This window comes from Anomaloglossus baeobatrachus, chromosome 1, assembly GCF_048569485.1.
Source record: "Anomaloglossus baeobatrachus isolate aAnoBae1 chromosome 1, aAnoBae1.hap1, whole genome shotgun sequence".
In the NCBI taxonomy this organism is placed as follows: Eukaryota; Metazoa; Chordata; class Amphibia; order Anura; family Aromobatidae; genus Anomaloglossus; species Anomaloglossus baeobatrachus.
In genome coordinates, this window is record NC_134353.1 from 17,919,022 (window position 1) to 17,933,122 (window position 14,101).

The following is a 14,101-nucleotide window of genomic DNA, read 5'->3' on the forward strand; positions in this document are numbered from 1 at the left end:
CTGCTAACTTTTTCCTCGCGACCTCTTGTGAAGTACACGGGCGCGCCAGAGTCATGATTTCTAGGTATATGTGCCAGTCTTCACCCCTTTATGTTTTGGGGGTAGGTCCGGGCAGTGGCGCAACGTGAAGCTCATGGGCCCCAATTATTACAAATCTTTAATAACCTTGGTCTTTTCATATTGGCCTCAGGTCTTTTTGGCCCCTAGGCTGTAGGACCCATATGCAATTGCTACCCCTGCGCCTATTGTAGTTAGGCCCCTGGGTCTGGGGTCCCTGTGATCTCGGCCTCCTGCTCGGTGGGTGAAGCCTTGCTAGGCAGCAGCGACAGCCCCACATCTCCATCTTACGTGATTCCTTTCACCGGACTCATCATGGCCGCCCGCCGCGGCACGGGGATCTCTTGGAGGGTTTTCATACGGGATTGGATCTGATCTCATGAGGTTGATGCAATTGAATGCAGTAATGAGGATGATTGACCGGACATAACCTGGCAGCGGTGCGGACAGCGATGATGAGACGCTCTGCAGAGGGCGCCCGGGAGGCAATCAACAGGTGTGGGATAATGTGCCCTCATTAACCCCAGCAGTGTATGGATAGCGGGCAGCTTTCTGGTGACACAAGTGATCACAGGAGGATCAATGGGGCATTGTACAGGGTCCATAAACCCATAAACAATGGGAGCAGAGGAATGATCTACTGTAGATATCATGGAAAGTCATACTGTGCTATGCACTGATGTACATATACTGTATGTGCACTGCTATGTATATATACTATATGGGCACTGCTATGTATATATACACTATATGGGCACTGCTGTGTATGTATATGGGCATTGCAGTGTATAGGCACTGCTGTATATATACTATATGGACACTGCCGTGCATATACCATTATATAATCACTACTGTATATATGCTACATAGGCACTGCCGTATAAATACTATATGGGTACTGCTGTGTATATACTATATGGGGACTGCTGTGTATATACTATATTGGCACTGCTGTATTTAGGCTATTAAATGATCAGTACTGTATATACACTATATGGGCAATACTGTGTATGCACAATTATACAATCACCACTCTATGGGCACCAGTACATGATTTTTACGCTATAATCCTGACTGTGTAATTGCTACTCTATGACTGCTACTATATGGGCAGTACTGTATATATAGCATTATAAGATCTCCACTGTATATATACTTTATGGGCACTACTATGTATATGCTATTATATGATCCATACATCATGGGCATTACTCTTTGATGACCTCTGTGTGGGCACTGCACTATGATCCCTATTGTTATACTGGTGATATTGGAACACATGTGGGGTGTACTGGATCCATAGGGTGGTACTGCGCTGCATGCTCCTCACCCGCTCCTCCAGCAGGCAGTGCCCCGCCGCATTATAGCCGGGAGCCGACACGTAATAATGTAATGAGTCACCTGACCGCTCTATTATAGGAGCCGCAGTCACGTTCATCAATGGCGCCCAGACAGTGGGGTCAGTGGAGCACAGTGTATGTGACAAGGGCCCGACCAGGGGGGGGAGCAAGAGTGACAACTGGGTGAGGTGGTCTGTAATTACTGACAGGGGCCGAAGACCCCCCTACAAGAAAATCACTATAAAGCCCCATAAAGGGCCATATGTCCTCACAGCACCCCGACCACCAAGACCACCCAGTGATGACTCTCTGCTGCCATCTAAAGGTCAAGACTGGTAATGGCAGGTGTGAGAAAAAGACCAAGGCTGCCCCCTAGAGGAAGAAGGAGGGAGAGCAAGAACAAGACCAAGGCTGCCCCCTAGAGGAAGAAGGAGGGAGAGCAAGAACAAGACCAAGGCTGCCCCCTAGAGGAAGAAGGAGGGAGAGCAAGAACAAGACCAAGGCTGCCCCCTAGAGGAAGAAGAAGGAAGGAGAGCAAGAACAAGACCGAGGCTGACCCCTAGAGGAAGAAGGAAGAAGAGCAAGAATAAGACCGAGGCTGCCCCCTAGAGGAAGAAGGTGGGAGAGCAAGAATAAGACCAAGGCTGCCCCCTAGAAGAAGAAGGAGGGAGAGCAAGAACAAGACCAAGGCTGACCCCTAGAGGAAGAAGGAAGAAGAGCAAGAATAAGACCGAGGCTGCCCCCTAGAGGAAGAAGGAGGGAGAGCAAGAACAAGACCGAGGCTGACCCCTAGAGGAAGAAGGAAGAAGAGCAAGAATAAGACCGAGGCTGCCCCCTAGAGGAAGAAGGAGGGAGAGCAAGAACAAGACCAAGGCTGCCCCCTAGAGGAAGAAGAAGGGAGAGCAAGAATAAGACCAAGGCTGCCTCCTAGAGGAAGAAGGAAGGAGGGCAAGAATAAGACCAAGGCTGCCGGCTAGAGGAAGAAGGAGGGAGAGCAAGAATAAGACCAAGGCTGCCCCCTAGAGGAAGAAGGATGGAGGGCAAGATTAAGACCAAGGATGCCCCCTAGAGGAAGAAGGAGGGAGAGCAAGAACAAGACCAAGGCTGCCCCTTAGAGGAAGAAGGAGGGAGAGCAAGAACAAGACCAAGGCTGCCCCCTAGAGGCAGAAGGATGGAGGGCAAGAATAAGACCAAGGCTGACCCCTAGAGGAAGAAGGATGGAGAGCAAGAATAAGACCAAGGCTGCCCCCTAGAGGAAGAAGGAAGGAGGGCAAGAATAAGACCAAGGCTGCCCCCTAGAGGAAGAAGGAGGGAGAGCAAGAACAAGACCAAGGCTGCCCCCTAGAGGAAGAAGGAGGAAGAGCAAGAATAAGACCAAGGCTGCCCCCTAGAGGAAGAAGGATGGAGAGCAAGAATAAGACCAAGGCTGCCCCCTAGAGGAAGAAGGAAGGAGGGCAAGAATAAGACCAAGGCTGCCCCCTAGAGGAAGAAGGAGGGAGAGCAAGAACAAGACCAAGGCTGCCCCCTAGAGGAAGAAGGAGGAAGAGCAAGAATAAGACCAAGGCTGCCCCCTAGAGGAAGAAGGAGGGAGAGCAAGAATAAGACCAAGGCTGCCCCCTAGAGGAAGAAGGTGGGAGAGCAAGAATAAGACCAAGGCTGCCCCCTAGAGGAAGAAGGAGGGAGAGCAAGAACAAGACCAAAGCTGCCCCCTAGAGGAAGAAGGAGGGAGAGCAAGAACAAGACCAAGGCTGCCCCCTAGAGGAAGAAGGAGGGAGAGCAAGAATAAGACCAAGGCTGCCCCCTAGAGGAAGAAGGAGGGAGAGCAAGAATAAGACCAAGGCTGCCCCCTAGAGGAAGAAGGAGGGAGAGCAAGAACAAGACCAAGGCTGCCCCCTAGAGGAAGAAGGAGGAAGAGCAAGAATAAGACCAAGGCTGCCCCCTAGAGGAAGAAGGAGGGAGAGCAAGAACAAGACCAAGGCTGCCCCCTAGAGGAAGAAGGAGGGAGAGCAAGAATAAGACCAAGGCTGCCCCCTAGAGGAAGAAGGTGGGAGAGCAAGAATAAGACCAAGGCTGCCCCCTAGAGGAAGAAGGAGGGAGAGCAAGAACAAGACCAAGGCTGCCCCCTAGAGGAAGAAGGAGGAAGAGCAAGAATAAGACCAAGGCTGCCCCCTAGAGGAAGAAGGAGGGAGAGCAAGAATAAGACCAAGGCTGCCCCCTAGAGGAAGAAGGTGGGAGAGCAAGAATAAGACCAAGGCTGCCCCCTAGAGGAAGAAGGAGGGAGAGCAAGAACAAGACCAAGGCTGCCCCCTAGAGGAAGAAGGAGGAAGAGCAAGAATAAGACCAAGGCTGCCCCCTAGAGGAAGAAGGAGGGAGAGCAAGAACAAGACCAAAGCTGCCCCCTAGAGGAAGAAGGTGGGAGAGCAAGAATAAGACCAAGGCTGCCCCCTAGAGGAAGAAGGAGGAGAGCAAGAATAAGACCAAAGCTGCCCCCTAGAGGAAGGAGGAGGAGGGAGAGCAAGAACAAGACCAAGGCTGCCCCTTAGAGGAAGAAGGAGGGAGAGCAAGAACAAGACGAAGGCTGTCCCCTAAAGGAAGAAGGAGGAAGAGCAAGAATAAGACCGAGGCTGCCCCCTAAAGGAAGAAGGAGGGAGAGCAAGAATAAGACCAAGGCTGCCCCTTAGAGGAAGAAGGAGGGAGAGCAAGAACAAGACCAAGGCTGCCCCCTAGAGGAAGAAGGAAGGAGAGCAAGAATAAGACCAAGGCTGCCCGCTAGAGGAAGAAGGAGGGAGAGCAAAAACAAGACCAAGGCTGCCCCCTAGAGGAAGAAGGTGGGAGAGCAAGAACAAGACCAAGGCTGCCCCCTAGAGGAAGAAGGTGGGAGAGCAAGAATAAGACCAAGGCTGCCCGCTAGAGGAAGAAGGAGGGAGAGCAAGAACAAGACCAAGGCTGCCCCCTAGAGGAAGAAGGTGGGAGAGCAAGAATAAGACCAAGGCTGCCCCCTAGAGGAAGAAGGATGGAGGGCAAGATTAAGACCAAGGATGCCCCCTAGAGGAAGAAGGAGGGAGAGCAAGAATAAGACCAAGGCTGCACGCTAGAGGAAGAAGGAGGGAGAGCAAGAACAAGACCAAGGCTGCCCCCTAGAGGAAGAAGAAGGGAGAGTAAGAATAAGACCAAGGCTGCACGCTAGAGGAAGAAGGTGGGAGAGCATGAATAAGACCAAGGCTGCCCGCTAGAGGAAGAAGGAGGGAGAGCAAGAACAAGACCAAGGCTGCCCCCTAGAGGAAGAAGGTGGGAAAGCAAGAATAAGACCAAGGCTGCCCCCTAGAGGAAGAAGGATGGAGGGCAAGATTAAGACCAAGGATGCCCCCTAGAGGAAGAAGGAGGTAGAGCAAGAATAAGACCAAGGCTGCCCCCTAGAGGAAGAAGGAGGGAGAGCAAGAACAAGACCAAGGCTGCCCCTTAGAGGAAGAAGGAGGGAGAGCAAGAACAAGACCAAGGCTGCCCCCTAGAGGAAGAAGGAGGGAGAGCAAGAACAAGACCAAGGCTGCCCCCTAGAGGAAGAAGGATGGAGAGCAAGAATAAGACCAAGGCTGCCCCCTAGAGGAAGAAGGAAGGAGGGCAAGAATAAGACCAAGGCTGCCCCCTAGAGGAAGAAGGAGGGAGAGCAAGAACAAGACCAAGGCTGCCCGCTAGAGGAAGAAGGAGGAAGAGCAAGAATAAGACCAAGGCTGCCCCCTAGAGGAAGAAGGTGGGAGAGCAAGAATAAGACCAAGGCTGCCCCCTAGAGGAAGAAGGAGGGAGAGCAAGAACAAGACCAAGGCTGCCCCCTAGAGGAAGAAGGAGGAAGAGCAAGAATAAGACCAAGGCTGCCCCCTAGAGGAAGAAGGAGGGAGAGCAAGAACAAGACCAAAGCTGCCCCCTAGAGGAAGAAGGTGGGAGAGCAAGAATAAGACCAAGGCTGCCCCCTAGAGGAAGAAGGAGGAGAGCAAGAATAAGACCAAAGCTATCCCCTAGAGGAAGTAGGAGGAGGGAGAGCAAGAACAAGACCAAGGCTGCCCCTTAGAGGAAGAAGGAGGGAGAGCAAGAACAAGACGAAGGCTGTCCCCTAGAGGAAGAAGGAGGGAGAGCAAGAACAAGACCAAGGCTGCCCCCTAAAGGAAGAAGGAGGAAGAGCAAGAATAAGACCAAGGCTGCCCCCTAGAGGAAGAAGGAGGGAGAGCAAGAACAAGACCAAGGCTGCCCCCTAAAGGAAGAAGGAGGAAGAGCAAGAATAAGACCAAGGCTGCCCCCTAGAGGAAGAAGGAGGGAGAGCAAGAACAAGACCAAGGCTGCCCCTTAGAGGAAGAAGGAGGGAGAGCAAGAACAAGACGAAGGCTGTCCCCTAGAGGAAGAAGGAGGGAGAGCAAGAGCAAGACCAAGGCTGCCCCCTAGAGGAAGAAGGAGGAAGAGCAAGAATAAGACCGAGGCTGCCCCCTAAAGGAAGAAGGAGGAAGAGCAAGAATAAGACCAAGGCTGCCCCCTAGAGGAAGAAGGAGGGAGAGCAAGAATAAGACCAAGGCTGCCCCTTAGAGGAAGAAGGAGGGAGAGCAAGAACAAGACCAAGGCTGCCCCCTAGAGGAAGAAGGAGGGAGAGCAAGAACAAGACCAAGGCTGCCCCCTAGAGGAAGAAGGAGGGAGAGCAAGAATAAGACCAAGGCTGCCCCCTAGAGGAAGAAGGAAGGAGAGCAAGAATAAGACCAAGGCTGCCCCCTAGAGGAAGAAGGAGGGAGAGCAAGAACAAGACCAAGGCTGCCCCCTAGAGGAAGAAGGAGGGAGAGCAAGAACAAGACCAAGGCTGCCCCCTAGAGGAAGAAGGAGGGAGAGCAAGAACAAGACCAAGGCTGCCCCCTAGAGGAAGAAGGAGGAGGGAGAGCAAGAATAAGACCAAGGCTGCCCCCTACAGGAAGATGAAGAGAGAGCAAGAGAACAAGAACAAGATCAAGGCTGCCCCCTAGAGGAAGAAGGAGGAGGGAGAGCAAGAATAAGACCAAGGCTGCCCCTAGAGGAAGAAGGAGGGATAGGAAAAACAAGACCAAGGCTGCCCCCTAAAGGAAGAAGAAGGTAGAGAAAGAATAAGACCAAGGCTGCCCCTAGAGGAAGATGGAGGGAGAGCAAGAACAAGACCAAGGCTGCCCCCTAGACGAAGAAGGAGGGAGAGCAAGAATAAGACCAAGGCTGCCCCCTAGAGGAAGAAGGAGGGAGAGGAAAAACAAGACCAAGGCTACCCCCTAAAGGAAGAAGAAGGTAGAGAAAGAATAAGACCAAGGCTGCCCCTAGAGGAAGATGGAGGGAGAGCAAGAACAAGACCAAGGCTGCCCCCTAGAGGAAGAAGGAGGGAGAGCAAGAAAAAGATCAAGGCTGCCCCCTAGAGGAAGAAGGTGGGAGAGCAAGAATAAGACCGAGGCTGCCCCCTAGAGGAAGAAGGAGGGAGAGCAAAAATAAGACTGAGGCTGCCCCCTAGAGGAAGAAGGAGGAAGAGCAAGAACAAGACCAAGGCTGCCCCCTAGAGGAAGAAGGAGGAAGAGCAAGAATAAGACCAAGGCTGCCCCCTAGAGGAAGAAGGTGGGAGAGCAAGAATAAGACCGAGGCTGCCCCCTAGAGGAAGAAGGAGGGAGAGCAAAAATAAGACCGAGGCTGCCCCCTAGAGGAAGAAGGTGGGAGAGCAAGAATAAGACCGAGGCTGCCCCCTAGAGGAAGAAGGTGGGAGAGCAAGAATAAGACCAAAGCTGCACCCTAGAGGAAGAAGGAGGGAGAGGAAGAATAAGACCAAGGCTGCCCCCTAGAGGAAGAAGGAGGGAGAGCAAGAATAAGACCGAGGCTGCCCCCTAGAGGAAGAAGGAGGGAGAGCAAGAATAAGACCAAGGCTGCCCCCTAGACGAAGAAGGAGGGAGAGCAAGAATAAGACCAAGGCTGCCCCCTAGAGGAAGAAGGAGGGAGAGCAAGAATAAGACCAAGGCTGCCCCCTAGACGAAGAAGGAGGTAGAGCAAGAATAAGACCAAGGCTGCCCCCTAGAGGAAGAAGGAGAGAGAGCAAGAACAACACCAAGGCTGCCCCCTAGAGGAAGAAGGAGGGAGAGCAAGAACAAGACCAAGGCTGCCCCCTAGAGGAAGAAGGAGGGAGAGCAAGAATAAGACCAAGGCTGCCTCCTAGAGGAAGGAGAGAGAGCAAGAATAAGACCAAGGCTGCCCCCTAGAGGAAGGAGAGAGAGCAAGAATAAGACCAAGGCTGTCCCCTAGAGGAAGAAGGAGGGAGAGCAAGAATAAGACCAAGGCTGCCCCCTAGAGGAAGAAGGAAGGAGAGCAAGCATAAGACCGAGGCTGCCCCCTAGAGGAAGAAGGAGGAGGGAGAGCAAGAATAAGACTAAGGCTGCCCCCTAGAGGAAGAAGGAGGAGAGAAAGAATAAGACCAAAGCTTCCCCCTAGAGGAAGAAGGAGGGAGAGCAAGAATAAGACCGAGGCTGCCCCCTAGAGGAAGAAGGAGGAGGAAGAGCAAGAATAAGACCAAGGCTGCCCCCTAGAGGAAGAAGGAGGGAGAGCAAGAATAAGACCAAGGCTGCCCCCTAGAGGAAGAAGAGGGGAGAGCAAGAACAAGACCAAGGCTGCCCCCTAGAGGAAGAAGGAAGGAGAGCAAGAATAAGACCGAGGCTGCCCCCTAGAGGAAGAAGGAGGAGGGAGAGCAAGAATAAGACCAAGGCTGCCCCCTAGAGGAAGAAGGAGGGAGAGCAAGAATAAGACCAAGGCTGCCTCCTAGAGGAAGAAGGAGGAGAGCAAGAATAAGACCAAGGCTGCCCACTAGAGGAAGAAGGAGGGAGAGCAAGAACAAGACCAAGACTGCCCCCTAGAGGAAGAAGGAGGAGGGAGAGCAAGAACAAGACCAAGGCTGCCCTTTAGACTAAGAAGGAGGGAGAGCAATAATAAGACCAAAGTTTCCCCCTAGAGGAAGAAGGAGGGAGAGCAAGAATGAGACTAAGGCTGCCCCCTAGAGGAAGAAGGAGGGAGAGCAAGAATAAGACCAAGGCTGCCCCCTAGAGGAAGAAGGAGGGAGAGCAAGAATGAGACTAAGGCTGCCCCCTAGAGGAAGAAGGAGGGAGAGCAAGAATAAGACCAAGACTGCCTCCTAGAGGAAGAAGGAGGGAGAGCAAGAATAAGACCAAGGCTGCCTCCTAGAGGAAGAAGGAGGGAGAGCAAGAATAAGACCAAGGCTGCCTCCTAGAGGAAGAAGGAGGGAGAGCAATAATAAGACCAAGGCTGCCCCCTAGAGGAAGAAGGAGGGAGAGCAATAATAAGACCAAGGCTGCCCCCTAGAGGAAGAAGGAGGAGGGAGAGCAAGAACAAGACCAAGGCTGCCCCCTAGAGGAAGAAGGAGGGAGAGCAAGAATAAGACCAAGGCTGCTTCCTAGAGGAAGAAGGAGGGAGAGCAAGAATAAGACCAAGGCTGCCTCCTAGAGGAAGAAGGAGGGAGAGCAAGAATAAGACCAAGGCTGCCCCCTAGAGGAAGAAGGAGGAGGGAGAGTAAGAATAAGACCAAGGCTGCCCCTAGAGGAAGAAGGAGGGAGAGCAAGAATAAGACCAAAGCTTCCCTCTAGAGGAAGAAGGAGGGAGAGCAAGAATAAGACCGAGGCTGCCCCCTAGAGGAAGAAGGAGGGAGAGCAAGAATAAGACCGAGGCTGCCCCCTAGAGGAAGAAGGAGGGAGAGCAAGAACAAGACTAAGGCTGCCCCCTAGAGGAAGAAGGAGGGAGAGCAATAATAAGACCAAGGCTGCCCCCTAGAGGAAGAAGGAGGGAGAGCAAGAATAAGACCAAGGCTGCCCCCTAGAGGAAGAAGGAGGGAGAGCAAGAATAAGACCGAGGCTGCCCCCTAGAGGAAGAAGGAGGGAGAGCAAGAATAAGACCGAGGCTGCCCCCTAGAGGAAGAAGGTGGGAGAGCAAGAACAAGACTAAGGCTGCCCCCTAGAGGAAGAAGGAGGGAGAGCAATAATAAGACCAAGGCTGCCCCCTAGAGGAAGAAGGAGGGAGAGCAAGAACAAGACCAAGGCTGCCCCCTAGAGGAAGAAGGAGGGAGAGCAAGAAAAAGACCAAGGCTGCCCCCTAGAGGAAGAAGGAGGGAGAGCAAGAATAAGACCAAGGCTGCCCCCTAGAGGAAGAAGGAGGGAGAGCAACAATAAGACCAAGGCTGCCCCCTAGAGGAAGAAGGAGGAGGGAGAGCAAGAATAAGACCAAGGCTGCCTCCTAGAGGAAGAAGGAGGGAGAGCAAGAATAAGACCAAGGCTGCCCCCTAGAGGAAGAAGGAGGAGGGAGAGCAAGAACAAGACCAAGGCTGCCCCCTAGAGGAAGAAGGAGGAGGGAGAGCAAGAACAAGACCAAGGCTGCCCCCTAGAGGAAGAAGGAGGGAGAGCAAGAAAAAGACCAAGGCTGCCCCCTAGAGGAAGAAGGAGGAGGGAGAGCAAGAATAAGACCAAGGCTGCCCCCTAGAGGAAGAAGGAGGGAGAGCAAGAATAAGACCAAGGCTGCCTCCTAGAGGAAGAAGGAGGGAGAGCAAGAATAAGACCAAGGCTGCCCCCTAGAGGAAGAAGGAGGGAGAGCAAGAATAAGACCAAGGCTGCCTCCTAGAGGAAGAAGGAGGGAGAGCAAGAAAAAGACCAAGGCTGCCCCCTAGAGGAAGAAGGAGGGAGAGCAAGAATAAGACCAAGGCTGCCCCCTAGAGGAAGAAGGAGGAGGGAGAGCAAGAACAAGACCAAGGCTGCCCCCTAGAGGAAGAAGGAGGGAGAGCAAGAATAAGACCAAGGCTGCCCCCTAGAGGAAGAAGATTTTTTAAGACTATAAAATAAAAAATGGGCATTTTGAAATAAAGTTGGTTCTACAGGAATATAAAATTATTTATTATCTAAGCTAAACACAAAAAATGCAATAAAAACGATCAAATGGGACGACTGAAGAATGGTCAGATCATAGTCACTTCAGCATGAACGCTTTAAAAAACAATCACCGATGGCGGCATTCTATTCTTTCCTCCGTCCCGCCGCACCGCTGCACCGCTCAGCACATTGTATGATAAAGTTCATGAAAAGTAGAAGAACAACAAATGACCCCGGCTGAGAGGACAGGAAATACAGGGGCGGGAAAAGAAAGGTCCAAATATGAACCCTGCCTCTGACATCTCCTTACACTGTGCCGCCATCTAGTGTCCGGGTCACACACTGCGGCCTCTGGGATTGTACTGTGGATGACCTGCTGGAGCTTGTAGTTCCTCACCCTTCACAGCCCGCACTCCGTACACCCCAATCCGCACACGCCATCGTCTGCATGACGGAATGTTATACCATATAACGCTCTCTACGTCTGTTATCACCCGCGGCATTATTCTCCACAGACCCGTCCTCTAGGACACCAGGGAAACTACAAGTCCCAGCATCCTGGAGGTGGGAGGTCATCCTGGCGTCTGCAACCCCTCGGATGGTGGGAGGTCATCCTGGCGTCTGCGGCCCCTCGGATGGTCGGGGGCATCCTGGCGTCTGCGGCCCCTCGGATGGTCGGGGGCATCCTGGCGTCTGTGGCCCCTCTGGTGGTGGGGGGCATCCTGGCGTCTGCGGCCCCTCTGGTGGTGGGGGGCATCCTGGCGTCTGTGGCCCTTCTGGTGGTGGGGGGCATCCTGGCGTCTGTGGCCCCTCTGGTGGTGGGGGGGTCATCCTGGCGTCTGTGGCCCTTCTGGTGGTGGGGGGCATCCTGGCGTCTGTGGCCCCTCTGGTGGTGGGGGGCATCCTGGCGTCTGCGGCCCCTCGGATGGTCGGGGGCATCCTGGCGTCTGCGGCCTCTCTGGTGGTGGGGGGCATCCTGGCGTCTGCGGCCTCTCGGATGGTGGGAGGGCATCCTGGCGTCTGCGGCCCCTCGGATGGTCGGGGGCATCCTGGCGTCTGCGGCCCCTCGGATGGTGGGAGGGCATCCTGGCGTCTGCGGCCCCTCTGGTGGTGGGGGGCATCCTGGCATCTGCGGCCCCTCGGATGGTAGGGGGCATCCTGGCGTCTGCGGCCTCTCGGATGGTGGGGGGCATCCTGGCGTCTGCGGTCCCTTGAATGGTGGGGGGCATCCTGACGTCTGCGGCCCCTCGGATGGTGGGGGGCATCCTGGCGTCTGCGGCCCCTCGGATGGTGGGGGGCATCCTGGCGTCTGCGGCCCCTCGGATGGTGGGGGGCATCCTGGCGTCTGCGGCCCCTCGGATGGTCGGGGGCATCCTGGCGTCTGTGGCCCCTCTGGTGGTGGGGGGCATCCTGGCGTCTGCGGCCCCTCGGATGGTGGGAGGGCATCCTGGCGTCTGCGGCCCCTCTGGTGGTGGGGGGCATCCTGGCATCTGCGGCCCCTCGGATGGTAGGGGGCATCCTGACGTCTGCGGCCCCTCGGATGGTGGGGGGCATCCTGGCGTCTGCGGCCCCTCGGATGGTGGGGGGCATCCTGGCGTCTGCGGCCCCTCGGATGGTGGGGGGCATCCTGGCGTCTGCGGCCCCTCGGATGGTCGGGGGCATCCTGGCGTCTGTGGCCCCTCTGGTGGTGGGGGGCATCCTGGCGTCTGCGGCCCCTCTGGTGGTGGGGGGCATCCTGGCGTCTGTGGCCCTTCTGGTGGTGGGGGGCATCCTGGCGTCTGTGGCCCCTCTGGTGGTGGGGGGTCATCCTGGCGTCTGCGGCCCCTCTGGTGGTGGGGGGCATCCTGGCGTCTGTGGCCCCTCTGGTGGTGGGGGGCATCCTGGCGTCTGCGGCCCCTCGGATGGTCGGGGGCATCCTGGCGTCTGCGGCCCCTCTGGTGGTGGGGGGCATCCTGGCGTCTGCGGCCTCTCGGATGGTGGGAGGGCATCCTGGCGTCTGCGGCCCCTCGGATGGTCGGGGGCATCCTGGCGTCTGTGGCCCCTCGGATGGTGGGAGGGCATCCTGGCGTCTGCGGCCCCTCTGGTGGTGGGGGGCATCCTGGCATCTGCGGCCCCTCGGATGGTAGGGGGCATCCTGGCGTCTGCGGCCTCTCGGATGGTGGGGGGCATCCTGGCGTCTGCGGTCCCTTGAATGGTGGGGGGCATCCTGACGTCTGCGGCCCCTCGGATGGTGGGGGGCATCCTGGCGTCTGCGGCCCCTCGGATGGTGGGGGGCATCCTGGCGTCTGCGGCCCCTCGGATGGTGGGGGGCATCCTGGCGTCTGCGGCCCCTCGGATGGTGGGGGGCATCCTGGCGTCTGCGGCCCCTCGGATGGTCGGGGGCATCCTGTCGTCTGCGGCCCCTCGGATGGTGGGGGGCATCCTGACGTCTGCGGCCCCTCGGATGGTGGGGGGCATCCTGGCGTCTGCGGCCCCTCGGATGGTGGGGGGCATCCTGGCGTCTGCGGCCCTTCGGATGGTGGGGGGCATCCTGGCGTCTGCGGCCCCTCGGATGGTGGGGGGCATCCTGGCGTCTGCGGCCCCTCGGATGGTGGGGGGCATCCTGGCGTCTGCGGCCCCTCGGATGGTCGGGGGCATCCTGGCGTCTGCGGCCCCTCGGATGGTGGGAGGGCATCCTGCGCACTTGAATATACAGCGGAGTCTAACTGCGGAGGCGTGAGGACGGCCCCGTGAATTCTCCACCATCTTGGGCTAAACCATGAGCAGCTGCTCCCGGGGGCTCAGGACGGCCAGGTCTTCTGCGTCGTCTCTCCTGGTTTCTTCTTCCAGAACATGATGATCAGAGCCACGGAGGAGACCACGAGGCAGAGGAAGATGGAGACCTTCCCCACTGCAGAGACAAGCACAGGAATGAGGGGTGTTATTTGCATATGACAGCGGCACATAAATAGTTCAGCAGCGATCAGAGCTCTAGTTGCTGCGGTTTGTGGCAGGTGCCGGCTGTATAACACGGTCAGCACCTGCCATCAGCTCCTCATTCTGCGGGGTACACACACACCTATCGTAGGATGCCCGATTATGTTCTGTCAGTGCCCATGGGGGGCCCATGGTGGCATCAGTCTGGAGGGCGCACTGCGGCCGACTTACCGGTCTCCAGAGTCTCCATCGGGTCGCTGTGCTGCACCGCCTCATCCTGCAGAGAATCAGATCAGTCATCAGAGGATCTGATAATATTCCCCCCCCCCGCCATGCTTTACACTGCAGCAGCTCAGGTGCACGGTGTAATGCAGTGTAAGGTAATCAGATCTATGGTACTTCCTGCTGCTCTGTCCTGCCCCCCCCATGCTTTACACTGCAGCTCAGCTTCTCCAGAGCACAGTTCCCCCGCAGTTATCATGGAGCGGTGTCCGCACACATCACTCACTATGTAGGTGCGGGGCCGGTCCAGCAGGCAGGCGATGTCCTTCTCCTCCAGGAAGCGGTGGAGCGAGCGGTGGCTGCAGTCACTGAACATTTCATTCATGTTGTGTCTGCGGAGGGAGAATTAGAGGATGTCAGGAGAGGAGGGAGCAGAGTCCACAGCAGCACAGAGGATGTCAGGAGAGGAGGGAGCAGAGTCCACAGCAGCACAGAGGATGTCAGGAGAGGAGGGAGCAGAGTCCACAGCAGCACAGAGGATGTCAGGAGAGCAGGCAGCTGATCTTATAGGTGGTCACAGACTGAATACAGGAAAAGCAGAGTCCACAGCAGCACAGAGGATGTCAGGAGAGGAGGGAGCAGAGTCCACAGCAGCACAGAGGATGTCAGGAG